This window comes from Hemicordylus capensis, chromosome 5 (assembly GCF_027244095.1).
Source record: "Hemicordylus capensis ecotype Gifberg chromosome 5, rHemCap1.1.pri, whole genome shotgun sequence".
Taxonomy (NCBI): domain Eukaryota; kingdom Metazoa; phylum Chordata; class Lepidosauria; order Squamata; family Cordylidae; genus Hemicordylus; species Hemicordylus capensis.
The window spans coordinates 26,728,110-26,752,136 of record NC_069661.1 but is presented as its reverse complement, the minus strand read 5'-3'; the positions used below and the strand labels follow the sequence as shown (position 1 = coordinate 26,752,136).

The following is a 24,027-nucleotide window of genomic DNA, read 5'->3' as shown; positions in this document are numbered from 1 at the left end:
TGCCCACACTCGAGGACATTGGAGAGGAGTGGGAGGCAGGGGCAGGCGGCTTGCTAGAAAGTGGGGAGGTGCCTGAGGAGGAGCAGGCTGGTAATGTGAATGGTGAGGTAATTGAGACAGGCCAGGCAAGTGTTTGGCACAGGAGGGGCCAGCAGGGCCGGGTGATCTTGGGAGAGAAGGGTCAGGATCTGAGCCAGAGTTTGAATGGCCACTGTCTCCTCGAGAACGCAGACGGGAAAAGGTAAAGGCAGCAGGTGAGGGAATGACAAAGGACTAGTCGGCTGGCGAGAAGCCAGAAGCCAGATTGAACCTATGGCAGCTGGTGGGGGTGGAGTGTTGATTAAGTGCACGTGGCTGCTGACTATAAATCGGGCAGCCTGTGCCTTGAACAAACTGCTGGAAAAAACATGTAAAATCTGCTTGGAGCTTTTGTTGGAGAGACTGTGACTTTGGAATTTGGGATTCTCACTCCTCATTTCTGTATTCTTGGTGAGACTGTTAAACCTGATTATTTAGCAGTAAAACTGAAACTTGAGCTACTGTCCATTGTGTCATCTATTTCTGGCCAGCGTCTTCTGTCAAATGAGTCCATGACAGCGCTGGATCTTGGGGTCGTGGTGGACAGCTGGTTGAAAGTGTCCACTCAATGTGTGGCAGCTGTGAAAAAGGCCAATTCCATGCTAGGGATCATTAGGAAGGGGATTAAAAATAAAATTGTTAATATTATTATGCCCTGAAAGAAAACTATGTTGTGTCCACACCTGGAGTACTGCATACAATTCTTTACTGAATACAAGGATTCCTCTGAGAACCAGTGGCAGGGGAGTAACAGCAGGAGAGAAGGCATGCCCTCAACTCCTGCCTGTAGGCTCCCAGTGGCATCTGGTGGGCCGTTGTGTGAAACAGGATCCTGTACTAGATGAGCCTTGGGCCGGATCTTAAGGTGTAAACTGCATTTTCCAGTAAATTTTTGCAACAGAGGCTGAGAAAATAATTTTTCCAATTCTCCTCAGTGAGCTTGAGGTTCTGGAAGGACAGCTTGATAGGCCAAGTAAAAAATACAGAGCAGGGTCAACAGTACAGCCTGTTGCCAGCCTCAGAGTGCAGTGGGGAGCACAAAAGATCTGTTAAGAACTCATCTGCCTACTTTCCTTTCACTATAATCCTAACTGATAATTACCATCTTCACTAGTTATCCCACTTGCACCCCAAATGTTCATGCAGCCCTACAACTGTATTAGGGGTGTGCACGGAACCGCAGAGCTGCGGTCCGGCACGGAGGTGGTGGGGTCCATTAAGGGCGGGGGGGCTTTACTTACCCCTCCCGCGCTTTCCACACTCTGCCGCCGTATTTACTGTAAAAATTGCTCCTCCGATGGCTCCTCCTCCGATGGCTGCTCCGTTTAAAAAAAATGGCTGCCCCCTTGAAGCCCCGGCCCCCTGCTGCTGCTGCCCTCTTGAAGCCCCCTCCCGCCTCCTTAAATCTCGCCCGGGCCCCGAGATGACTCTTCAGAAGCGGGCGGCGGGGAGATGTCCTCCCGCCCCCTTCCCTGCCGGGCTCAGGCTGCAAAAGATTTTAGGAAGGCTTCTGCGCGCGCACGCGCAGAAGCCTTCCTAAAGACTTTTGCAGCCTGAGCCCGGCAGGGAAGGGAGCGGGAGGACATCTCCCCGCCGCCCGTTTCCCTGCCGGTCTGCCAAAGTACTTTTACTTTTGCAGACCGGCAGGGAAACGGGCGTCCCACCCGTTTCCCTGCCGGTCTGCAAAAGTAAAAGTACTTTGGCAGACCGGCAGGGAAACGGGCGGCGGGGAGATGTCCTCCCGCTCCCTTCCCTGCCGGGCTCAGGCTGCAAAAGTCTTTAGGAAGGCTTCTGCGCGTGCGCGCGCAGAAGCCTTCCTAAAGTCTTTTGCAGCCTGAGCCCGGCAGGGAAGGGGGCGGGAGGACATCTCCCCGCCGCCCGCTTCTGAAGAGTCATCTCGGGGCCCGGGCGAGATTTAAGGAGGCGGGAGGGGGCTTCAAGAGGGCAGCAGCAGCAGGGGGCCGGGGCTTCAAGGGGGCAGCCATTTTTTTTAAACGGAGCAGCCATCGGAGGAGGAGCCATCGGAGGAGCAATTTTTACAGTAAATACGGCGGCAGAGTGTGGAAAGCGCGGGAGGGGTAAGTAAAGCCCCCCCCGCCCTTAATGGAACCCCTCAAACTACCCTTCCGAACCAAAACCACCCCGTGACCGGACCGGTCTGGAGGCCTTTAGAATGGCCTCCGAACCGGTCTGTGCACATTCCTAAACTGTATAAAATTTGTTCCAAATCGGTCAATGCATTGCAAAATGTATACGGACACACACACCCTTCTGGGTGATCTCATAAGCTTACTTTCCTTAGAGAAAGTGGGCTGAGAAAACAGGGGGTCTGAGAAAAATTGAGGACCAGACCCACCCTACTTGGTCTCTGGCTATTGGTCTCCATCAGTGCTGTCCATCCATGCCACTGGACCATGAATAGTTTTGCCAGCTGAGAGCAGTATGTACTTTAGCAGTATCTGCCTGCTGTGTTTCAAGCCCCAGATAAAGCTTCTGCCTCTGTTTCAAGCTCCCATTTCCAGCAATGGACACAAGGCCCTGGAGTGTAAAACGCAGCATTGAAATGGTTTGCTGGATTAATGACTTGATTCTTAGAGTCCTTAGTAGTGTCTGCCTATGCCGTTGGGCCATACCTAGTTTTTCTGACTGAGCACTGTGTACTTCCGCAGTACTTCCCTGTTGTCTTTCAAGCCCCAGATGAAGTGTCTAGTTCCACATCATCCCCCAATTCAAGCAATGGACAATGGGACACCTAGATTGCCCAACCCCCATTCATGTCCTGGATTTGGTTATGGTGACCACAGCTCCAGCCTGCGACTGGTTCCTAAGACTTGTGAGACTGGTGGGCATGTTCTGTTGAGTCGAGAAGAGGCACCATATTATGAACTGGTCTCACCCAAGTTTCCTACCAGAGAAAGGCATCTCTCAAAAGGCAATGGAGTTTGCATTTCCACTTCCAACCCTTGCATATTTCCCAATGAAGCCAAGGGACAAAAGGGGGGCAGGGAGTTGCAGAACTGCTTCAAGTCACTTTAACATCAACAACTAATATTTATATACCACTTTTCAACAAAGGAATAGGGGAAAGGGGGCATCTAGATGCCCTCTGTGAACCTGTGTGTTGGGAGGTTTGCGGGGGATGCATTTTATTTTTTAAAAAGAAAGGTTGGGGAAGTGGGGCCCAGGCACTTCCCCGGTGGGGTGGTGGTGGTTTACAACCCCTGGTTACTCATGAGCAAGGCCTTTGTTACTCCTCATCAAGATATGAAGATGAGTGTGGCGACGAAATGGCCACATAGACTACGCCCACTGAGAGTGACAGTCCATTAGTGCAAGAGGTTGAAAAGTGGTGTGCAGGGGTGTGTTTGGAAGCGGTGGGCAGGGTGTCCCACAGACTTCTTTCCTGGTCCCGGGAACGGCGGCTGGGGAACAACCAGCCCCCTGCCTGGCCGTCTGCTCCTGTGGACAGGTGCGGCATCACAAATGGCGCCTGCAGTTGACCCAGCTGCCCCAGGACTGGGGGAGTAGGGGAAAGTGGCCTCTCCCATGATTCCCTGTTTCCGCTCATCTGCATCTAGTGCACAGACAGGCTGGACCCAGGAACTTTGAGATCAGAGTGAATGTGCTGTCTTGTTGTCCCATACTGTGCTCGTGCGCATTTCTTGCATCGACAAGAAATACCTTTTTGGATACAAAAGTTCTAGTTAACTCTGTAAGGGTTCTTTCTCTGGGTGTATATAAAAAACCAACTGAAAGGATAAGTTACATTCACTATTCCTCCTGGCATCTCAGACAAATGAAGGACAGCATCCCATATAGCCAATTGCTTAGGATCAAACGTATTGCTACAAATCCTATGGAATTTGAAAAGGAAGCTAATATCATGATGACTCAATTTGAACGCAGAGGATATCCACGTAGAATATTACATAAAGCTATTCAGAAAGCTAGATTTAAGAACAGATCCAAACTATTTACCCACTCTGAAAGACGACGTCTTATCTGGTCCTTGGAGTTTTCTACTCTGGGATACCAGATTAAGAACATCATATGCCGTCACAGGCACTTGGTTGCAGATATCCCAGGTTGTGATTCACCACCCCGCATAGCTTTTCGTAATGCTAAAAACTTAAGTAATATTCTAATAAGAGCTGATGTAGACAGGAGAACATTTTGCAGAGATGATCCTCATGGATCTTATCCCTGGGGTCATTTTAGGATATGTAACCTTATGATTTGTGACAAGCAGGTGTTTATTCCTACCATAGACAGAATCATCACATTGGGATGTTTTGGTAACTGTAGTACTAGGAATATTGTATATCTCATTCTTTGTCCTTGCCCTGCCATTTATGTTGGCATGAGTACCAGACCTTTGAGTACCAGAATATTGGGGTATTTATCTAGATTGAAAAACTGCGTTCTGGAAGCTCCCTTGACTTCTCACTTCATGAATAAGGGCCATTCCCCAGATTCTGGGGCCCAGAAGATCTTAAAGTCTGCATTCTGTTTAAATACAGATCTGAACCATCTAAAAGGGATGGTGCAGGGAAAATCCTATTACAAAAAGAAGCAGAATTCATATATAAATTTAAATCTATGGGAATGGGTGGTTTAAACACTCAATTGGATTTGTCTTGCTTTTTATAAGATACTTTGTAGGTATCTATGTCAGCTATTGTATTCTGTATTCAATGTTATGACTGTACTTTGGAAATGGATGGTGGTATATGTGATGCTCTTGATTTTCAAAAATCTTTGCCATTTTGGCTTTTGGTTTATCTGAATTTGATGATGGTTGTGGTCACATATGATGTCTCCTGAGTAGAATTATGGCTTAACACCCCATGACACGTTTGAGAAAACAACATTTAACCATTTCTCTTTAAACATTTGCTTGCATGGATTCAGTGCTGAGAGCTTTATAGCTCCTCCATTTAGTATGTTATACTCCCACCTGGTGTATATTAAGCTGGTTAAACCCTTATGGGCAGCTGTATATAAGAAGGTTATGCAGTAGCACTTGGTAAAAATAAGGTTTCAACCTTGAGGAACATTTTGAAGCATTATCTTCAGGTAAGAGTTAGCTTTATACCATGGGAATATGGAATTTACTGTTAATTAGGCACCATGTTATTGTGCATTCTAAAGATATTGCAGCATGGTGTTTATCCATATTGTAGCAGACAGTGTTGTGTTTTTATTGTCATAGTCCTTCGTGAGGAAGTTATGGTGAAAAAACCTGGTACCTAGACAGTTTTCAATTCTGGAAATCTGAATACATCCACCTCAGTCAGCTGCTCAAGGTTTTGAACTTGGAATCTATCCATCTTAGTCAGCTGCTCTACTTTCTGGATCTGGAATGAGTGCACCTATAACTCTTCGTTTCTTCAGTGACCCATGAGGTTTACTATCAAAGATATTAAGGAAACCATCAAAGAAATATCAGAAACTATACTCTCTGGGTCCACATAGGAGCTTGGCTCCTCCTTTGTGCACATTATGTATTTCTTCTGCCTCATGTCTGTAACTACACTGTGTGATATCCTATGACTATTTGTCACTTCATGATATATGTAAATAACATGGCTGTTCTTACTAGCCCTTATTAGATGACAGTAATATATGGATTGATTACACTATTTATTATGTGTACCTATTTTTCCACTGCATTTGTGTGTTCTATTAACACGGTTTTCTGATTAAGATTTCTTGATTTTATGTGTTCTCCCTTTTGTATTGTGAACGTGCGCATGAACAGGCTGGGGAGCATGGAGTGTGGTGATCTACTCTGGGGTGCGAACACTACAGAGAAGGGATTGGGGGAGAGGGTTTTTTCCCTTTCTATTTTTCAACCAGTATAATCAGGGCCACCCTAGAGCGGGGCCTCCTTTGGATTTCCAACACCTTCTCTACCTGCGCCTGAGCAACTTCAATTGGTGATAATTCTTCCTCCATATCTTGAGCCTGTGTTGCTCTTTGCAGTTCTTCCAGCTCAACTCCTGTGAATACTTTATTTCTTATTATGAATCTTCTCTGGTCTGCTAGCCTTTGTTTTGTTATTTCTGTATCTGGATGCTTCTCTTTCCAAATTTGGTACATTCTTTATTATTATTAATAATAATAATAATATCACAGCCAATTATTTTGGGGGGCAAATTGCCTCCACATTCTAAGGCAGAGAAAGGCAACATTGGCTTGCCAGCTGCTGTTGAACTGCAACTGCCACCATCTCCAGACACCATAAATTGTAGCTCAGGATGTTGGGAGTTAACGTTCAACACCAGCTGGAGAGCCAAGATTTCATACCCCTGATCTGAGGGATGAGGAGGGCTGCAGGTGGAGAACCAGGCCCACGTTCACTCCTCTCCCACCCCATAGCAGTCTGTAGGTGTTGAGTGCTGAGCCCAATATATCCTAAGGAACTGCAGGGATGAGGGTGGGAGTAGAGGAGCATTTCTCCAGAAACAGGATGCCCTGTCCCCAAAAGCTGGCACCTTCAGTTCAAAGTCTGATGAGCTCTTGTGGGAAAAGCACATGACATCAGTAAGTGCTGTTGCCAAACTGATACTTTGAAAAGAGTGGTTTAATGATGGCTTAAAAACCTGTGAAAACCATCAAACAGCAGGGCCCTGCCAAGCACCCCCTGCCGGGGGGATCGCTTCCACCACTCACCTGGCTTCCGCAGAGCCAATCCCCCGGTGGTGGTCAGTTCAGTGGTGGAGGTAATTCCTCACCATAGGGGCTGCTGGATGGTGCCCTGATGCTCAAAGCAGCATTCAGGTGCAGTAGTAGCAGAGATAAGCATCTATTTATGTTACACTTAAATGTGCCTCTGACCACCACCCCGGCAGCACCCCTACCGACCGCTACTGCTTCAAACCAGCAATCCATCTAGGGAGAACAAATAATGAGGCTTCAGCAAAGGAAGACAGGAGGGCTCTGAATACCCCCATGGAAGAGTCTTTCAAGTATCCTTTGGGGTACTAGTATTCCAGGGTCGGAACCTCTGAACTAGAGAAAAGCAGGGCAAGAAAGTACTAGATGTACAAGAATGTGATGGAACCATATGCTGACTGACTTTCGGAGTTACTTTTGCAGAGACCAAAGCCATTTGCACTCCTTGGCACTATGGGACAGTTCCAGTCCGCTGATGGGAATCAAAGCTTGTAAATTCCTGGCTTCATTACATCAGGTAAGTAGATTTACAAATTGACTAGGAAAGCAGAGTTTGTTTCGAATGCGGGCACATGTATTGTGTGTATAGCCATGTGCAGGCATGCATGTATGCATTGTTGTATGGGTCAATATGCAGTGTCATGCACACCAGCTGCTAATCAGAATGGAACCAGGTACCAGAATGTTAATATCAGAAATTGGAAAATGTGCATAACAGCAGCAGTTCGACATGGATGTAAGTGTAGGTCAGGGATTCTCAACGTGCGGGTCCCCAGATGTAATTGGATTTCAACTCCAACATAATTTCAACATAATTCCCAACCAAAGGCCACTGGGGCTGGGGATTATGGGAGTTGAAGTCCAATAACATCTGGGGACCCACACGTTGAGAAACCCTGGTGTAGATCACCACTGAACAGCAGTAACCTGCAGAAGCGGGAGAGGAGAGCTGGTCTTGTGGTAGCAAGCATGAATTGATCCCCCTAGCTAAGCAGGGTCTGCTCTGGTTGTATTTGAATGGGAGACCACATGTGAGCACTGTAAGTTATTCCCCTGAGGGAATGGAGCCACCACTCTGGGAAGAGCAGAAAGTTTCAAGTTCCCTCTCTGGTAACATCTCCAAGATAGGGCTGAAAGAGATTCCTGCCTGCAACCTTGGAAAAAGCCGCTGCCAGTCTGTGAAAACAATACTGACCTAGATGAACCAGTGGTCTAACTCAGTATATGGCAGCTTCCTGTATTCCTATGTTTCAATGTAAGTGGGATGGCCTGTGATTTTAGGTGGGAAAGCACCAGGAGCGGGGAGGAGCTTAAAACTTCCACTTCCTGCTGTTTCCTGACACATCCCCCACCCTCACTGGTTCTGTCTTTTCAGCTGATATTCCCCAAGAATGTTGTTTCCATGTGCCTGGTCAAAAGATGGTCCCATTTACATCATAACTCCCTAAAGCAAAAGCCCTGATAAAATAATCATGTAAATAATCCCCTTTTTCTTCTCTAGGTAGAGTTACCAATCTTCAGACTGCTTTCCAAAGTTGGGCAACGTTGGCGTTCTCTGCCCTCTCCACAGGAAACACCAGTGGAGAAGCAAGGGATAGTTTGATAAGAATTGTTGTCAGTAATATAAGATTCCCAAATACATTGTCTCATTCTTTAGCTACCTTCCTACTTCCAAACTTACTTCCAATTCTCAGCACTCCTGGGTCTCATTCCTGGCACTTGGTGGAGGGGAGGGGGATGATTGGGGGTAGGAAAAATGGGTAGAAATCTGAGGATAGGGGGTTCCAGATAACAAATATGGGGCATATGGGTTAAGTACTCACTGAATCATGATCAAAATAAATGTGTGTCGCAAATAAAAATCTGTGTTCAGCACCTGCATTTGAACCATTTGTAGAATAAGAGAGTAATCTTATAGATGAAATCAGTGAGAATTTGAGGATTTGGGACGCAGCTGGAGTTTCCAATCCCAGCCAAGTCCCACTGCCAAGCCCTACTCAGTCCTCAAAGGGGGAGACTAAACAAAGCAATGAAAAGTTGCTTACCATGGGAATGAGTATGGCTTATCTTTAGAACAAAAGAAGCCATACTATCATTCACCACTAGAGGGTCAAGGAACAAACGGGCTAATGGTAATATCCTTGTGTGCACCACAAAATGTGAGCTGAAGGGATTCAGCGGTCAGATACTTGAACTGATGGCCCCATACATAGTCTGAGATTTGGAACATAGACTTGCTTTGTGTATTTCACATGGCAGAAGTTTGAATGACATGAACTGGTGTGCAGATATCCCAGGAAATCAGGTGATGCAAGCAATGTAAGCCTCCAAGCCAAGATGTGTGAGCAGGAGTGCTTGTTTGCTGATGGATATAGTGGGCATAACAGAAACATGGTGGAACAGGGAGAACCAGCAGGACACTGTTATCCCTGGATAAGGACAGGGAGGGGTGCCTTGGAGGTGGAGTTGCACTGTATGTTAGAACAGATAGCATCTAATCAGGTAGAAAACCGAGGCGGATCAGTCCTCCACAGAACCCCTGTGGGTGACAATAAAAGGCATGGAAGGAAATGTGCTACTGGGGACATGCTATCGACTTCTAGATCAAAATGCAGACAGTGACTGGGAGTTGCAGGAGGAAATCAGGATAGCATCAAGGAGAAGCAGGGCAGTAATAATGGGTGACTTCAGTTACCCACACATAGACCAGGTAAATTCACAGTCCAGTAATGACAAAGAGGTCAAATTTCTAGATATACTGAATGACTGTGCCCTAGAACAGTTGGTTTTGGAACCAACCAGAGAGAAGGTGACCTTGGAATTAATCCTGAGTGGCACCCAGGATCTGGAGCATGATGTCAGTGTCATCGACCCTTTAGGGACAATGACCCTAGTCAGATCAGATTCAGCATACATGAGGGGAGAGAATCACCAAGGAAGTCTAACACAGACACTTTGAATTTTAGAAGAGGAAACCTCTCCAAAATGAGGAGTATGGTGAAAAGAAAGCTGAAAGTGGGAAATCAGGAGAGTCACTTAGCTCCAGAAAGCATGGAGTTTACTCAAAACCACTAGAAGCCCAATTAGACTGTATACCCAAAAGGAGGAAAGGTACCCATAAGTCCAGGAGGATGCCAGCATGGCTAACAAGCACCGTCAAGGTAGCCATAAAAGGGAAGAAGACTTCCTTCCAGAATTGGAAGGCCTGTCCAAATGAAAACAACATTTGCCCTTATACAAAACTATGGTGCGACCACACTTGGAGTACTACGTACAATTCTGGTCACCACATCTTAAAAAGGACATTGTTGAACTGGAAAAGGTGCAGAAGAGGGCAACCAAGATGATCAGGGGCCTGGAGCACCTTTCTTATGAGGGAAGACTACAACAGCTGGGGCTTTTTAGTTTAGAAAAAAGACGACCGCAGGGAGACCTGATAGAGGTCTATAAAATCATGCATGGTTTGGAGAATTTGGAGAGAGAGAGATTCTTTTCCCTCTCACACAACACTAGAACCAGGGGTCACTCCATGAAATTGATTGCCAGGAGGTCTAGGACCAACAAACAGAAGTACTTTTTCACACAACGCGTGATCCACTTGTGGAACTATCTGCCATAGGACGTGGTGACAGCCAACAACCTGGATGGCTTTAAGAGGGGTTTGGATAACTTCATGGAGGAGAGGTCCATCAATGGCTACTAGTCGGAGGGCTGTGGGCCATCTCCAGTCTCAAAAGGCAGGGTGGCTCTGAGAACCAGTTGCAGAGGAGTAATGGCAAGAGAGAGGACACGCCCTCAACTCCTGCCTGTGGCTTCCAGCAGCATCTGGTGGGCCACTGTGAGAAACAGGATGCTGGACTAGATGGGCCTTGGGCCTGATCCAGCAGGGCAGTTCTTATGTTCTTAACAAAAAGGAACACAAACTATGGCAAAAGAAATGCAAGGTGACAAGAAGGGAGGCAAAAAGAGAGTTTCAGGAACATTTAGCTAAAAGCATCAAGGGGGGTAACAAAAACTTCTTTAAATACATCAGATGCTGGAAACCTGGCAGAGAGGTGGTTGGACCATTAGACCATAAGGGAGTGAAAGGGATTATTAAGGACGATATGGAAATTGCAGAGTAGCTAAATGAGTTCTTTGTGTCCATCTTCACGGCCGAGGATACTGAGCATATACCTGTTCCTGAACTAGGCTTTTCGGGGATGGAGGCTAAAGAATTGATTCAGATAGAAGTGACAAGAGATGATGTTCTAAACTGTCTGGAAAAACTAAAAATTAACAAATCGCTGCCCAATGGTGTCTTTAACTAAGCTGAGGGACTTGATCTCGGGTTTGGCGCTGGAGTCTCCCAGGCTTGTGGTTCTGGGAGGGCTTCAATGTCCAATTGAAGCTTTGGAACCAATTTGTCTGGGGCGGCTCAGGAGTTCATAGCAGCCATGATAACTATGGGCCTATCCCAAAGGTTCTCGGGACTGACACACATTGCAGGTCACACGCTTGATTTGGTCTTTCACTCTGATTAGGGTGGTGTTCCGTCAGTGGGGACTCCTGTGATTTCCCCATTGTCATGGATGGACCACCATCTGGTTAAGGTTGGACTCACAGTCACACCCCACCTTAACAGGGGCAAGGGGCCCCTTAGAATGGTCCACCCAAGAAAGTTATTGGAGCCAATAGGATTCTAAGAAGTCTTAGATTTAGTGTTGGCTCTGCCGGTGATCCTGTTGATGCCCTGGTGGAGAACTGGAACAGCAAGCTAACCAGGGCAGTAAACATGATCACACCTAAGCCTCCTCTCCAACCTGCTTCAAAATTGGCCCCTTGGTATACAGAAGAACTACGGGGGCTGAAATGGTGTGGTAGATGACTGGAGTGCAAGTGGAGAAAGACTCAACTCAAATTCGACAGATTACAACATAGAGCACATTTGAAGATCTATGCTCTGGCAATACAGGTGGGGGGGAAAGCTATTCTTTTCAGCCCTTATTGTGTCTGCAACTTCACGTCTGGCGGAGTTGTCCAGAGTTGTGAGAGGGCTAGTGAGTGCCCCTACTCCCTTGAATCAGAATTTGGAAACATCTATTACCCACTGTGACATGTTTGATGGTTTATTTGTGGATAAAATCTCTCATATTCAGACCGATTTGGATTCAAACTCCACAATTACTGGAGATGTCCAGCGACTCCTCTTATGTGGTTAGGCTGGATCAGTTTCAGTTTCTGACTCATGAGGATGTGGAAAAGCTATTTGGAGCAATGCAGCCTACCACCTGTTCTCTTGACCCTTGCCCGACGTGGCTAATACTGTCTGGCAGGGAGGTTGTTGTAGAAGGCCTGGTAGAGATCATAAATGCTTCTCTGAGGGAAGGCAGGATGCCACCTTGCCTTAAGGAGGCAATTATTAGACCACTTCAGGAGAGGCCTGCCCTGGATTCCTCAGAGTTGAGCAACTATAGGCCTGTCTCCAAGCTTCCGTGGCTGGGCAAGGTAATTGAGGGTGGTGGCCTCCCAACTCCAGGCAGTCTTGGATGAAACTGGTAATCTAGACCCGTTTCTGGCTGGCTTTCGGGTAGGTTAAGGGGTGGAGACTGCCTTGGTGGATGATCTCCAATTAGGAATTGACAGAGGAAGTGAGACTCTATTGGTCCTTTTGGACCTCTCGGCGACTTTCGATATTATTGACCATAGTATCCTTCTGGAGCGTCTGAGGGGGTTGTGGGTGGGAGGCACTGCTTTGCAGTGGTTCCACTCATCTCTCTTGTGCAGATTTCAGATGGTGTCTCTCGGGGACTGTTGTTCTTCAAAAACTGAACTTCGGTATGGTGTCCCTCGGGGCTCCATATTGCCTCCAATGTCATTTAACATCTACATGAAACTGCTGGGAGAGATCATCAGGAGATTTGGTGCAGGGTGTTATCAGTTTGCTGATGACACTCAAATCTATTTCTCCATGTCAACGTCATCAGGAGAAGGCATAACCTCCCTAAATGCCTGCCTGGAGGCAGTGATGGACTGGATGAGAGGTAACAAACTGAGACTGAATCCAGATAAGACAGAGGTGCATATTGTGCGGGGTTGGAACTTGGGAGAAGATTTTGATCTGCCCGTTCTGGATGGGGTCACACTTTCCCTGAAGGAACAGCTATGCAGTCTGTGGGTTTCTTCTGGACACAAAACTCTCCCTGGTGTCCCAGGTTGAGGCAGTGGTCAGAGGTGCCTTTTATCAGCTTCACCTAATACACCAGCTGCATCCATTCCTTGAGATAATTTATTTATTTATTTATTTATTTTATTTATATCCTGCCCAAACATGCGTCTCTGGGCAGCTTAGAACAGACCTCAGAATGACCTCAGAACAGTAGTACATCTGCTGGTCATCTCCAGACTTGACTAATGCAATGCGCTCTATGTGGGGCTGCCTTTGTACGTAGTCTGGAAACTGCAGTTAGTCCAGAATGTGGCAGCCAGGTTGGTCTCTGGGTCATCTCAGAAAGATCATATCACTCCTATCTTAAAAGATCTACACTGGCTGCCAGTAAGTTTCCGGACAAAGTACAAGGTTTTGGTTATCCTATATAATAAAAGGCTAAGTGAGTGGCCATGGCTTTGGAACGTTGGGGATCTGCGTCCCTGCCTCCCTGGGCTGTTCTGGGCCTGCGCGAAGCGCAGGCCCAGAAGAGCCCAAGGGACACAGGACCGCAGACACCAGTGTCCCACAGCCACAGGCGGCCATTAGCCGGTTTGTGGCGGTGGGGGAAAGTGGCCGAGGCACGGCGAGAGGAGGCCGAGGCAACCAGAAGCGGCCGCCCTGAAAAAGGCGAGGGCAATGGTGGCGGGGGAAGACCGAGACGGGGGACAGGGAAGCTGGGCGAGGTGGCGGCGAAGCCGCCAACGAGGCCCCCACCCGCTCACATCCGCCGCCCCCGCCTGCTCACCCGCCCTCCCAGCTGCCCAAAATCACCTTCCGCGCTCCCCCCCAAAAAAGATTAAGGGCCAAAATGGCCCATGAGAAGGTCGCCGCCCCCGCCTATCACCCTCCCACCCACCCAGCTGCCGAAGACCACCTTACCCGCTCCAGCCCGAGGGAAAAGAGAGGAGCTCACAAGCAGAGCTCCTCTCTGTGCTAAGTCACTGCTCAAACTGCCGCTATGGACGCAAAGGACGCCTACTGCGTCCATTGCGACAGTATGGGCAGCAGCTTAACACAGAGAGTAGCTCTGTTCCCGAGTTCCTCTCTTCTCCTTCGGGCTGGAGCGGGTAAGGTGGTCTCCAGCAGCTGGGTGCGCGGGAGGGCGATAGGCGGGGGCGGCCACCTTCTCATGGGCCATTTTGGCTGTTATTCATCCACACACACACACCCCCAAAAAGTAAAAGCAAAATAAGGAAGAACAAAAACAGAGACAACAACAAAAAAAAAAAGAGACTGGGGACAAGGGGGAAAAAAGAGACAGAAAGAGAGAGAGAGACAGAAAAGACGGGATAGAAAGCTAGCGCCCGTTATCATAACGGGCTTAAAAATACTAGTAACCTATAAAGCCCTAAACAGCTTGGGCCTGTAGGTTCCCAGTTGCATCTGGTGGGCTACTGTGTAATACAGGATACTAGGCTAGATGGGCCATGGGCCTGATCCAGCAAGGCTGTTCTTATGTTATTAAGGTGTAAACTGCATTTTCCAGTGAATTGTTGCAACAGAGGCTGAGAAAACAATTTTACTCACGCCCCTCAGTGATCTTGAGGTTCTGGAAGGACAGCTTGATAGGCCAAGTAAAAGATATTGAGCAGGGCAAACGGTACAGCCTGTTGCCAGCCTCAGAGTGCAGTGGAGGGGCACAAAGGTTCTGGTAAGAACTCATCTGCCTACTTTCCTTTCACTATAATCCCAATTGATAATTACCATCTTCACAAGTTAGCCCAGTTGCACCTCAGGAACCCCCCATCAGCGGAAACTACACTGTTGAGTGTCCCTATGTGTCCCTACAAATGTGCTAAATCTGCTCCCAATCGGTTAAGCAGTTCACTAGTTATCCCACTTGCACCTCAAATATTCATGCAGCCCTACAACTATATCAAATTTGGTCCAAATTGCTCAATGCATTGCAAAATTTATAGGGACACACACAAATGTACACACACACACACACACACACACACACACACACAAACCCCCTGTGTGATCTCATGAGCTAACTTTCCTTAGAGAAAGTGGGCTGAGAAAGCAGGGGGACAGAGAAAAATTGAGGACCAGACCCACCCTAGTTGGCTATGGGTCTCCATCAGTGGTGTCCATCCATGCCACTGGATTATGCCTAGTTTTGCCAGCTGAGAGCAGTATGTACTTCAGCAGTATCTGCCTGCTGTCTTTCAAGCCCCAGATAAAGCTTCTGCCTCAGTTTCAAGCTCCCATTTCCTGCAATGGACACAAGGCACTGTAGTGTAAAACCCAGCATTAAAGTGGCTTACTGGATTAATGACTTGATTTTTAGCATCCTTAGTGGTGTCTGCCCATGCCATTGGGCCATACCAAGTTTTGCTGACTGAGCACTGTTTATTATTATCATCATCATTATTATTATTTCATTTATATCCCACTCTTCCTCCAAGGAACCCAGAGCAGTGTACTACATACTTGAGTTTCTCTTTCACAACAACCCTGTGAAGTAGGTTAGGCTGAGAGAGAAGTGACTGGCCCAGAGTCACCCACTAGTTTCATGGCTGAATGGGGATTTGAACTCTAGTCTTCCCAGTCCTAGTTCAGCACTCTAACCACTACACCACACTGGCTCTACTACAAGGCTCTACTACTGGCTCTACTAGGGATGTGCGGACCGGTCTGGAGGTTTGGCTGTTTGGGATCAAGCCAAACCCACGCCGGTTCTGTCCGGACCAGAACCGAACCTCTGGAGAAGTCCGTGAATTTTTCAGTTCCCCCCCCCCTTTTAAATTAAAATAAAATAAAAGTACCTGTAGCCCCTTCATGGGGCTTCCTGTAGGCCGCAGGGGGGTGGGGGTCCACAAAGGTTCACCCTTCCCCCGCCAGCCTCTGAAATCATTGCTGTGGCCGGGCAAAACAACTTTTCGGCTTTCCGGGTAAAACAACTCTGTAACTGCGCACGTCACCATTTTGCCTGCCACCGCACATGCGTAAATGGCCTCTGTGAGGCCTCCATGGTGGAGAGCTGTTCTACCAATAGATTCTCTCAGAGCACTGGTCTACCCATCAAACACAACTGGTTGACCAGCTCCCTCCAGTAAAACAGTATCCAAAATTGCTGTTCTTCTGGGAGGAGCTGGTTTTCCAACTGGGTTTTATGGGTAGACCAGTCCTCCCAGAAAACTTATTGGTAGACTTGCTCTCCCCACATCACATGCTTTTTTTAAAAAACCCATTAAAAATCACCAGATTTCCTGATTGCTCTGGGGTTTGGGTGATGGGTAGCACTCATCATGCCCTACCACCCAACAGAGAGTGTGATCAGGCAATCAGGCGATTTTCAAGTGTTTTTTAAAAGTTAGTCAGGGTCATTTCAGGTCATTGACCTACTCACCCAGATAGCTTTCCATGTGGGGAGAACATGTCTACCAGTTGGTTTTCTCTGAGGACTAGTCTACCCATTCAGTCCTCCAATTACACTGGTTTGCTCAGGAGAGCTTGTCTACCAATTGTGTTTAATGGGTAGACCAGCTCTCCTTGAAAAATTCAAATTAACAGCTGCTTCGATTATTCAGTTTGAGATTTTGCGAATCGGAATCGAATTGAATGGCAAAATCTAATTTGTGCACACCCCTGTTCCAGCATTGTGCTTGTACATCAAGGATAGAGAATAGCTTTGTATCATCAAACACTACCCTGAAATGCAATCTCCCTAATTAGTATATTTGCACTAATTCAAATATACGGAGCCAGTGTGGTGTAGTGGTTAGAGTGCTGAACTAGGACCGGGGAGACCTGAGTTCAAATCCCCATTAAGCCAAATACTTGCTGGGTGACTCTGGGCCAGTCACTTCTCTCTCAGCCTAACCTACTTCACAGGGTTGTTGTGAGGAGAAACCTAAGTATGTAGCACACTGCTCTGGGCTCCTTGGAGGAAGAGCGGGATATAAAATGTAAAAATAAAAGTAAAATAAAATAAATAATGCAACATTCATTTGGATGCCAGCCACTGGTTTTTGTTAGCCATTTTGAGCTTGGGAAAGGTGCAGAAAAAGAATCAGAGCTTGAATGAATGAATGAATGAATGAATGAATGAATGAATGAATGAATACTCTCAGTTCCCTGTCTGTCACATGAGAATAGGTGTGATCTACCACAAGGGCATATCCTGTCTGTAAAGGCTGTGAAATCCCTAGGGGAAGTATATAATTCAAATTAAGGAACTATGCTATATTTCTACTTGGCACTGCACAAAGTGAACAGTTTGATTTATATACTCAACATTACCTAGCTGTAACCCCAAGATCCCTGGTATATTGACTCTCATGAATCAATGTGCATGTAGGTTTGTTTCTGAACTCAGTTGTTTCATAGTTAATAGAACATGACAGCTATAAATGTGGTTCGCATCAGAGCACATGCAGTGGATCGATACAAATGAAAAAAACTGCCTACTGACAAAGCTTCAACGGTTTTGCAATTTATTGCATTCTCTCTCTTGTGCCTCCTTTAATGAATGCACATTTTCTATTTAGAAACTCAGGAAAAGAGTTCTCCAAATGTGCATTTCTTCTTTAGAAAGCATCTGTAATATTTTATTTATCCAATACATTACCTGCATAAACCATGGTAAATGGGATTAATTTTATTATTAAGTAGATTCATGTTTCACTAGTTACTTTTTAACCCAATTTTTCTCAGTCTAAATGAAAGAACTAGATATTTCTATCATGGCAGAATATTTTAGACAAGAAACTCCTTGTCTAGTAAGCAGTCCACTTGGTATGCCTATACAAGCTGGGTTAAAAGTTACAGATCAGCAACAATACTGCATGCAACTCACTGTGCTTGCAGCAGAAGCCCAGCACTGTAGAAAGTGGGCGGGGGGGAACCCTTGTTAGTAGGACCCGCCTTCAATTCCCAGCTCTGGCACAATAGTACAAATATATTCTGATGCACTAGCATGCCCAGCCCTCGGCCAGTCATCTTTAAAAAAAAACTAGCAGTATGGGAGGCAGATAAGCGACAGAGTAGAAATAGTGAAGGAGGCCAGGCCAACAACCTACAATTCGACAACCTAAAGGGCCACGTGAACAGTCCTGTCCTCTGTAACGCATATGTCTGGTAAATGGAAAATGGGCTGCATCTATATGGCTTCCACATTTAACTAGCTCAAGACCTTTCCTTGTAAAGCTGCTGAACGGACAGCATAGGAACAGACTTTTTGGAGAAGCAGAATAGCTCCACTACTACAGCTGCATGACAGCATGCTTACTTATTTTATTTGTTTATTTGTTTGTTTATTTAATGCATTTCTATACTGCCCCAAATTCAAGTTCTCTGTGCAATTTACAAAACAATAAAAACAGCTAAAAAAAGATTAAAAGATTCCAAAAATTAGAATTAAAAAGTTAAAACTATTAAAACACAATTAAAACAGTATCTAATTAAAAGCCCGGGTGAACAAATGTGTCTTGACTGCCCTTTTAAAAGTTGTAAGAGATGGGGAGGCTCTTATTTCAGCAGGAAGTGTGTTCCAAAGCCTTGGGGTAGCAATGGAGAAGGCCCGTCCCTGAGTAGCCACCAGACGGGCTGATGGCAACTGCAGACAAACCTCTCCAGATGATCTAAATGGGCAGTGTGGTTCATAGCGGAGAAGAGGTTCTCTTAGATACCCAGGGCCCAAGCTGTTGAGGGCTTTATAGGTTATAACCAAAACCTTGTACTTTGCCCAGAAATTTACCGGCAGTCAGTGTAGATCTTTTAAGATAGGAGTGATATGTTCTCTCTGAGATGACCCAGAGACCAATTTGGACGCCGCATACTGGACTAACTGCAGTTTCCAGAATATGTACAAAGGCAGACCCACATAGAGCGCATTGCAGTAGTCAGGTCTGGAGGTGACTAGCAGATGTACTACTGTTCTGAGGTCATTTGTCTCAAGAAATGGACGCAGCTGGCATACCAGGCAAAGCTGATAAAGGGCACCTCTGGCCACTGCCTCAACCTGGGACACCAGGGAGAGTTTTGTGTCCAGAAGAAACCCACAGACTGCATAGCTGTTCCTTCTGGGAAAGTGTGACCCCATCCAGAACGGGCAGATCAAAATCATCTCCCAAGTTCCAACCCCGCACAATACGCACCTCTGTCTTATCTGGATTCAGTCTCAGTTTGTTACCTCTCATCCAGTCCATCACTGCCTCCAGGCAGGCATTTAGGGAGGTTATGCCTTCCTGATGACGTTGACATGGAGAAATAGATTTGGGTGTCATCAGCAAACTGATAACACCCTGTACCAAAAGACTCCTGATGATCTCTCCCAGCAGTTTCATGTAGATGTTAAACAACATCGGAGACAATACAGAGCCCTGAGGGACACCATACCGAAGTTCAGTTTTTGAAGAACAACAGTCCCCGAGAGACACCATTTGGAATCTGCCTGGAGTGGAACCACTGTAAAGCAGTGCCTCCCATCCCCAACCCCCTCAGATGCTCCAGAAGGATACTATGGTCAATAATATCGAAAGCCGCCGAGAGGTCCAACAGAGTTACACTTCCTCTGTCAATTCCCAATTGGAGATCATCCATCAGGCCCACCATGGCAGTATCCACCCCATAGCCTGCCCGAAAGCCAGTCTGAAATGGGTCTAGATAATCAGTTTTATCCAAGACTGCCTGGAGTTGGGAGGCCACCACCCTCTCAATTACCTTGCCCAGCCACGGAAGCTTGGAGACAGGCCTATAGTTGCTCAACTCTGAGGAATCCAGGGCACGCCTCTCCTGAAGTGGTCTAATAATTGCCTCCTTAAGGCAAGGTGGCATCCTGCCTTCCCTCAGAGAAGCATTTATGATCTCTACCAGGCCTTCTACAACAACCTCCCTGCCAGACAGTATTAGCCACGTCGGGCAAGGGTCAAGAGAACAGGTGGCAGGCCGAATCACTCCAAGCAGCTTTTCCACATCCTCATGAGTCAGAAACTGAAACTGATCCAGTTTAACCACATAAGAGGAGTCACTGGACACCTCCAATTCAAACACTGAAGTAATTGTGGAGTTTGAATCCAAATCGGCCCGAATATGAGAGATTTTATCTACAAATAAATCATTAAGCACATCACAGCGGGTAATAGATGTTTCCAAATTCTGATTCAAGGGAGTAGGGGCACTCACTAGCCCTCTCACAACCCTGGACAACATCCATGTCAAAATGGTGCTGTAACATGACCTAGAAGAACTCCAGCTTTCTCTCTGCATGAAAATTTTTCTAGACCTTGCAAATGCAAAGCTTTACTTCCCACATGTGGCAGAAGAATGACATATAACAGAGATAAGGAATCAAAGCAGTCAAACGCTATTGTTTTACCAGGTCTCCTGGTTTCCAAGTAGAGGAGCGTTTCAAGGTTTTTCCAATTTATAATTTTTTAATTCCATAATAAGAATACAGGTGAAACTCGGAAAATTAGAATATCATGCAAAAGTCCATTAATTTCAGTAATGCAAATTAAAAGGTGAAACTGATATATGAGACAGATGCATTACATGCAAAGCGAGATAAGTCAAGCCTTAATTTGTTATAACTGTGATGATCATGGCATACAGCTCATGAAAACCCCAAATCCACAATCTCAGAAAATTAGAATATTACATGGAACCAAGAAGACAAGGATTGAAGAATAGAACACTATCGGACCTCTGAAAAGTATACAGTGTACTGTGCTTGACTGGCCAGCAAACTCGCCTGACCTGACCCCATAGAGAATCTATGGGGCATTGCCAAGAGAAGGATGAGAGACATGAGACCAAACAATGCAGAATTGCTGAAGGCCGCTAATGAAGCATCCTGGTCTTCCATAATACCTCATCAGTGCCACAGGCTGATAGCATCCATGCCACGCCGCATTGAGGCAGTAATTGCTGCAAAAGGGGCCCAAACCAAGTACTGAATACATATGCATGCTTATACTTTTCAGAGGTCCGATATTGTTCTATTCTTCAATCCTTGTCTTATTGGTTCCATGTAATATTCTAATTTTCTGAGATTGTGGATTTGGGGTTTTCATGAGCTGTACGCCATGATCATCACAATTATAACAAATTAAGGCTTGACTTATCTCGCTTTGCATGTAATGCGTCTGTCTCATATATCAGTTTCACCTTTTAATCTGCATTACTGAAATTAATGGACTTTTGCACGATATTCTAATTTTCCGAGTTTCACCTGTACTACACAATAACTGCAATATAAGTATCAACTAGTTTGGTCCAGCTCTAGCCAATGAAAAACACATAGAAGTTATACAATTACACACAAACCAGCCATTTCCTTCCCTTTTGTGACATATTTTTGGTTTGATTCAGGCTACTCAACAAGGAGTGCATGCCACTTTATTATAAGTTCAGTTCAGTCCAGTTCAGTTTATTGCGATCTTTGATCAAATACACAATCCAGATCAAATAAATCTACCCTAAGGGTAGATATCAATATAAACACATACATGCATATACACTCAAAAAATCAGTTACGTACAAGATTGGGATTTTTTTTAAGGATAAAAAAAATTAAAAAGAAAAAGGAGGGACGATTAAAATTGACCATTTCTGACACACCATGAGCAAATTTTAATCACAGCCGTACAGAATTTGGCTGAGTGTGAGACATAATTTTGTTTATCAAAAAGAAATAAGTTTATATAAAATTCATCCGAATTGTCAGGGTATCTAAGAATGAGAGGAGCAATATATTTGGAACGCAGTTCGCAACAGAAAGAACAATACAGAAGCACATGGCCAACCATCTCAATATTCCCACTTCCACAAGGGCACAGTCTCTCCAAATAAGGAACTTTTCTATTCCTACCCTTTAGTACTGCAGAGGGCAGCACATCCAGCTGAGCCAATGTCAGGGCTCTCACTTTATTATCTAGCTCGAAACTGGTAATAATGAAAGTGAAGCATACTGGTGTACAATTAGACAATTATATTATGGACATGTTGCATTACTGAAAGTTCTGATGAGGGCTACTTCTATCTATCTATCTATCTATCTATCTATCTATCTATCTATCTATCTATCGCCCTGAGCCATTTTGGAAGGGCGGTATACAAATCAATCAATCAATCAATCAAATAAATAAAAGCACTGACCTAGAAGTTTTTAATTAATGTAATGGAAATGTCACCACAAGGGATCCTGTTCCAGACAGCAGCCAGGCTGGGGTCTCCGCCAAGACAGGGATTCAGATGTTGGTAGGGGTTGTAAGCGGGACTCCGACCTTGGACAAGGAAAATATGGCAGGAAAAGCGTCCAGGAGTCAGATAACTCTGAGCAAGAGAGCTGGACACAACAAGGTAAGATGGACATTGCTTCAGCAGATGCTTGGGAGCTGGCTGCTGGTTTATGTGACTGCTGCCCAGATAGAGTAGTCTGGCCATTGCCCTGAGGAGGGCTCTGTACTTTAAAATGGCCTTGCCTGAATATGCAAGTGCTGCCTCTGGGGCAGTGTTCCTGCTAAAAATTTTTTTTTCATTTTTATGAGGAATGAGTTTTGTTCTGGACAGCAGTATCAAGGCAGTGTGCACGCATGCACGTGCATTCAAAATTGGGCCTTCCTGATTCAACCTGAGCAGGATATTACATTAACCAAGAGCACATCAATAATTGTGAAGGCACACACACGGGATTGCCTTAGAGAGAACATTGCCCATAACTCATTAATGTTTATGATGCTATACATTTCTTAAATAAGAACTGTGCTGGCAAGAGTTATAGTGTCTCTTGTTTCTGTGATAAAACTACAGGAATTGACTTTTTAAAAAATATGATACCCTTCCGTACTCAGCAGCTAATTACAAACACAGAAAAGTCTCACCATGTGGAGTTACTACTTTTTTCTTGGCAAGGTTCTTGAGCCTTAATGTTTTGCCATAGAAGTTCTCTTATGTGTAAAGATATCCCGACACAGAGATTCAAAAGCTTCTGGGGAGGAGGACTCTGTGCATAAGACCGATGCATACAAAAGAAAACTGTGGCATTGTGTCAGCACATATGCTACAAGTTTTTGCTCCCTTTTTAGACTACAAGTCAAAGCTATTTCTATTTTTGCTGTACAAATATAGAAAGACAACAGTCCACCCCTCAGTAGGGTGTAGTAATCAACACTATAACCTTCCAACCTGAAATATTCATGCCCTGCACAGATACTCCACCCGTTTTTACTTGCTAGGAGGCACACTGCTTCACTGACACTATAGAATCTAGCCTAAGGGAAGAGTTCCATCCTTGAAAAGAACAAAATCAGGAGTTGGTAGAAGGTCTGGTGCCCACTAACAAGAAAGCCAAGAAAAGGATTCCCTGCATAAATTACGATTCAACTTAAACTAAGCCCAGGGCCAGCTCAAGAGTTCAACAGCTGTTTTTTTTTAAAGTCAGGTTTGACGGGGTGCTGCTGTGGTGGCGTCTCCAGCAGCCCCCCCCCGCCCCCCGCTGCCCTGCCCTCCCACTGGTCTCCAAAAGGCCATTTTGCCCCTTTTTGTTCTGGCCCTCTCTGAAGTGGTGGTGGCCATTTTGGAGGCTGCTGCACATGCACCCTAGCTATTTGCATGCCCGGGTCATGACCTAGCTATGCAAATGGCCAGGGCGCATGTGCAGCAGCCCCCAAAATGGCTTCCACCACCTCAAAAAGGGCAGGAATGGCCAAGGTCAAGCTGAACCCACCCCCCGGGCTGACTCAAGGGGTCCATAGCTGAATTTTCTTTTAGTCAGGTTTGGGGGGTGATGCCATGGCAGTGTCTCCAGTGGTTCCATCTTCCCCAACTGGCCTCCACCTGGTCTCCGAAATGCCACCTGGGCTCATTTTCAGGCCATTTCTTCCTTTTCTGAGGTGGCAGAAGTCATTTTAGAAGTTGCTGTGCATGCACCCTGGCCATTTACATGGCTGGGTCATGACCTGGCTATGCAAGTGGCCAGGGCTCATGTGCAGCGCCCTCTAAAATGGCCTCCGCCACCTCAGAAATGGCAGGAATAGCCTGAAAATGAGCTGAAGGCCTGAAAATGGGCTGAAATGGTCCTTCTGAGACTCAATGGGTAGGCCGGCAGGGGGAGGGGGAGCAACCACCACCAC

General features: G+C 46.0%; 1 protein-coding gene and 1 long non-coding RNA gene across 3 annotated transcripts in view; one reads left to right on the top strand and one right to left on the bottom strand.

Annotated features, from left to right (window-relative positions):
- The window catches only part of LOC128328119 (melanopsin-like), a 474,329-nt gene that overhangs the window by 427,337 nt on the left and 22,965 nt on the right, over nucleotides 1–24,027 (bottom strand). The window lies entirely within an intron of this gene.
- LOC128328121 (uncharacterized) lies at nucleotides 1,999–8,598 on the top strand. Of its 2 annotated transcripts, none has more exons than XR_008309035.1 (3): nucleotides 1,999–2,156; nucleotides 5,291–7,273; nucleotides 8,258–8,598. It is a non-coding gene; the product is annotated as an uncharacterized LOC128328121 (long non-coding RNA). The 2 variants fall into 2 exon arrangements; XR_008309036.1 differs by lacking the exon at nucleotides 1,999–2,156 and adding an exon at nucleotides 5,123–5,154 and having other exon boundaries at nucleotides 7,180–7,273; nucleotides 8,258–8,589.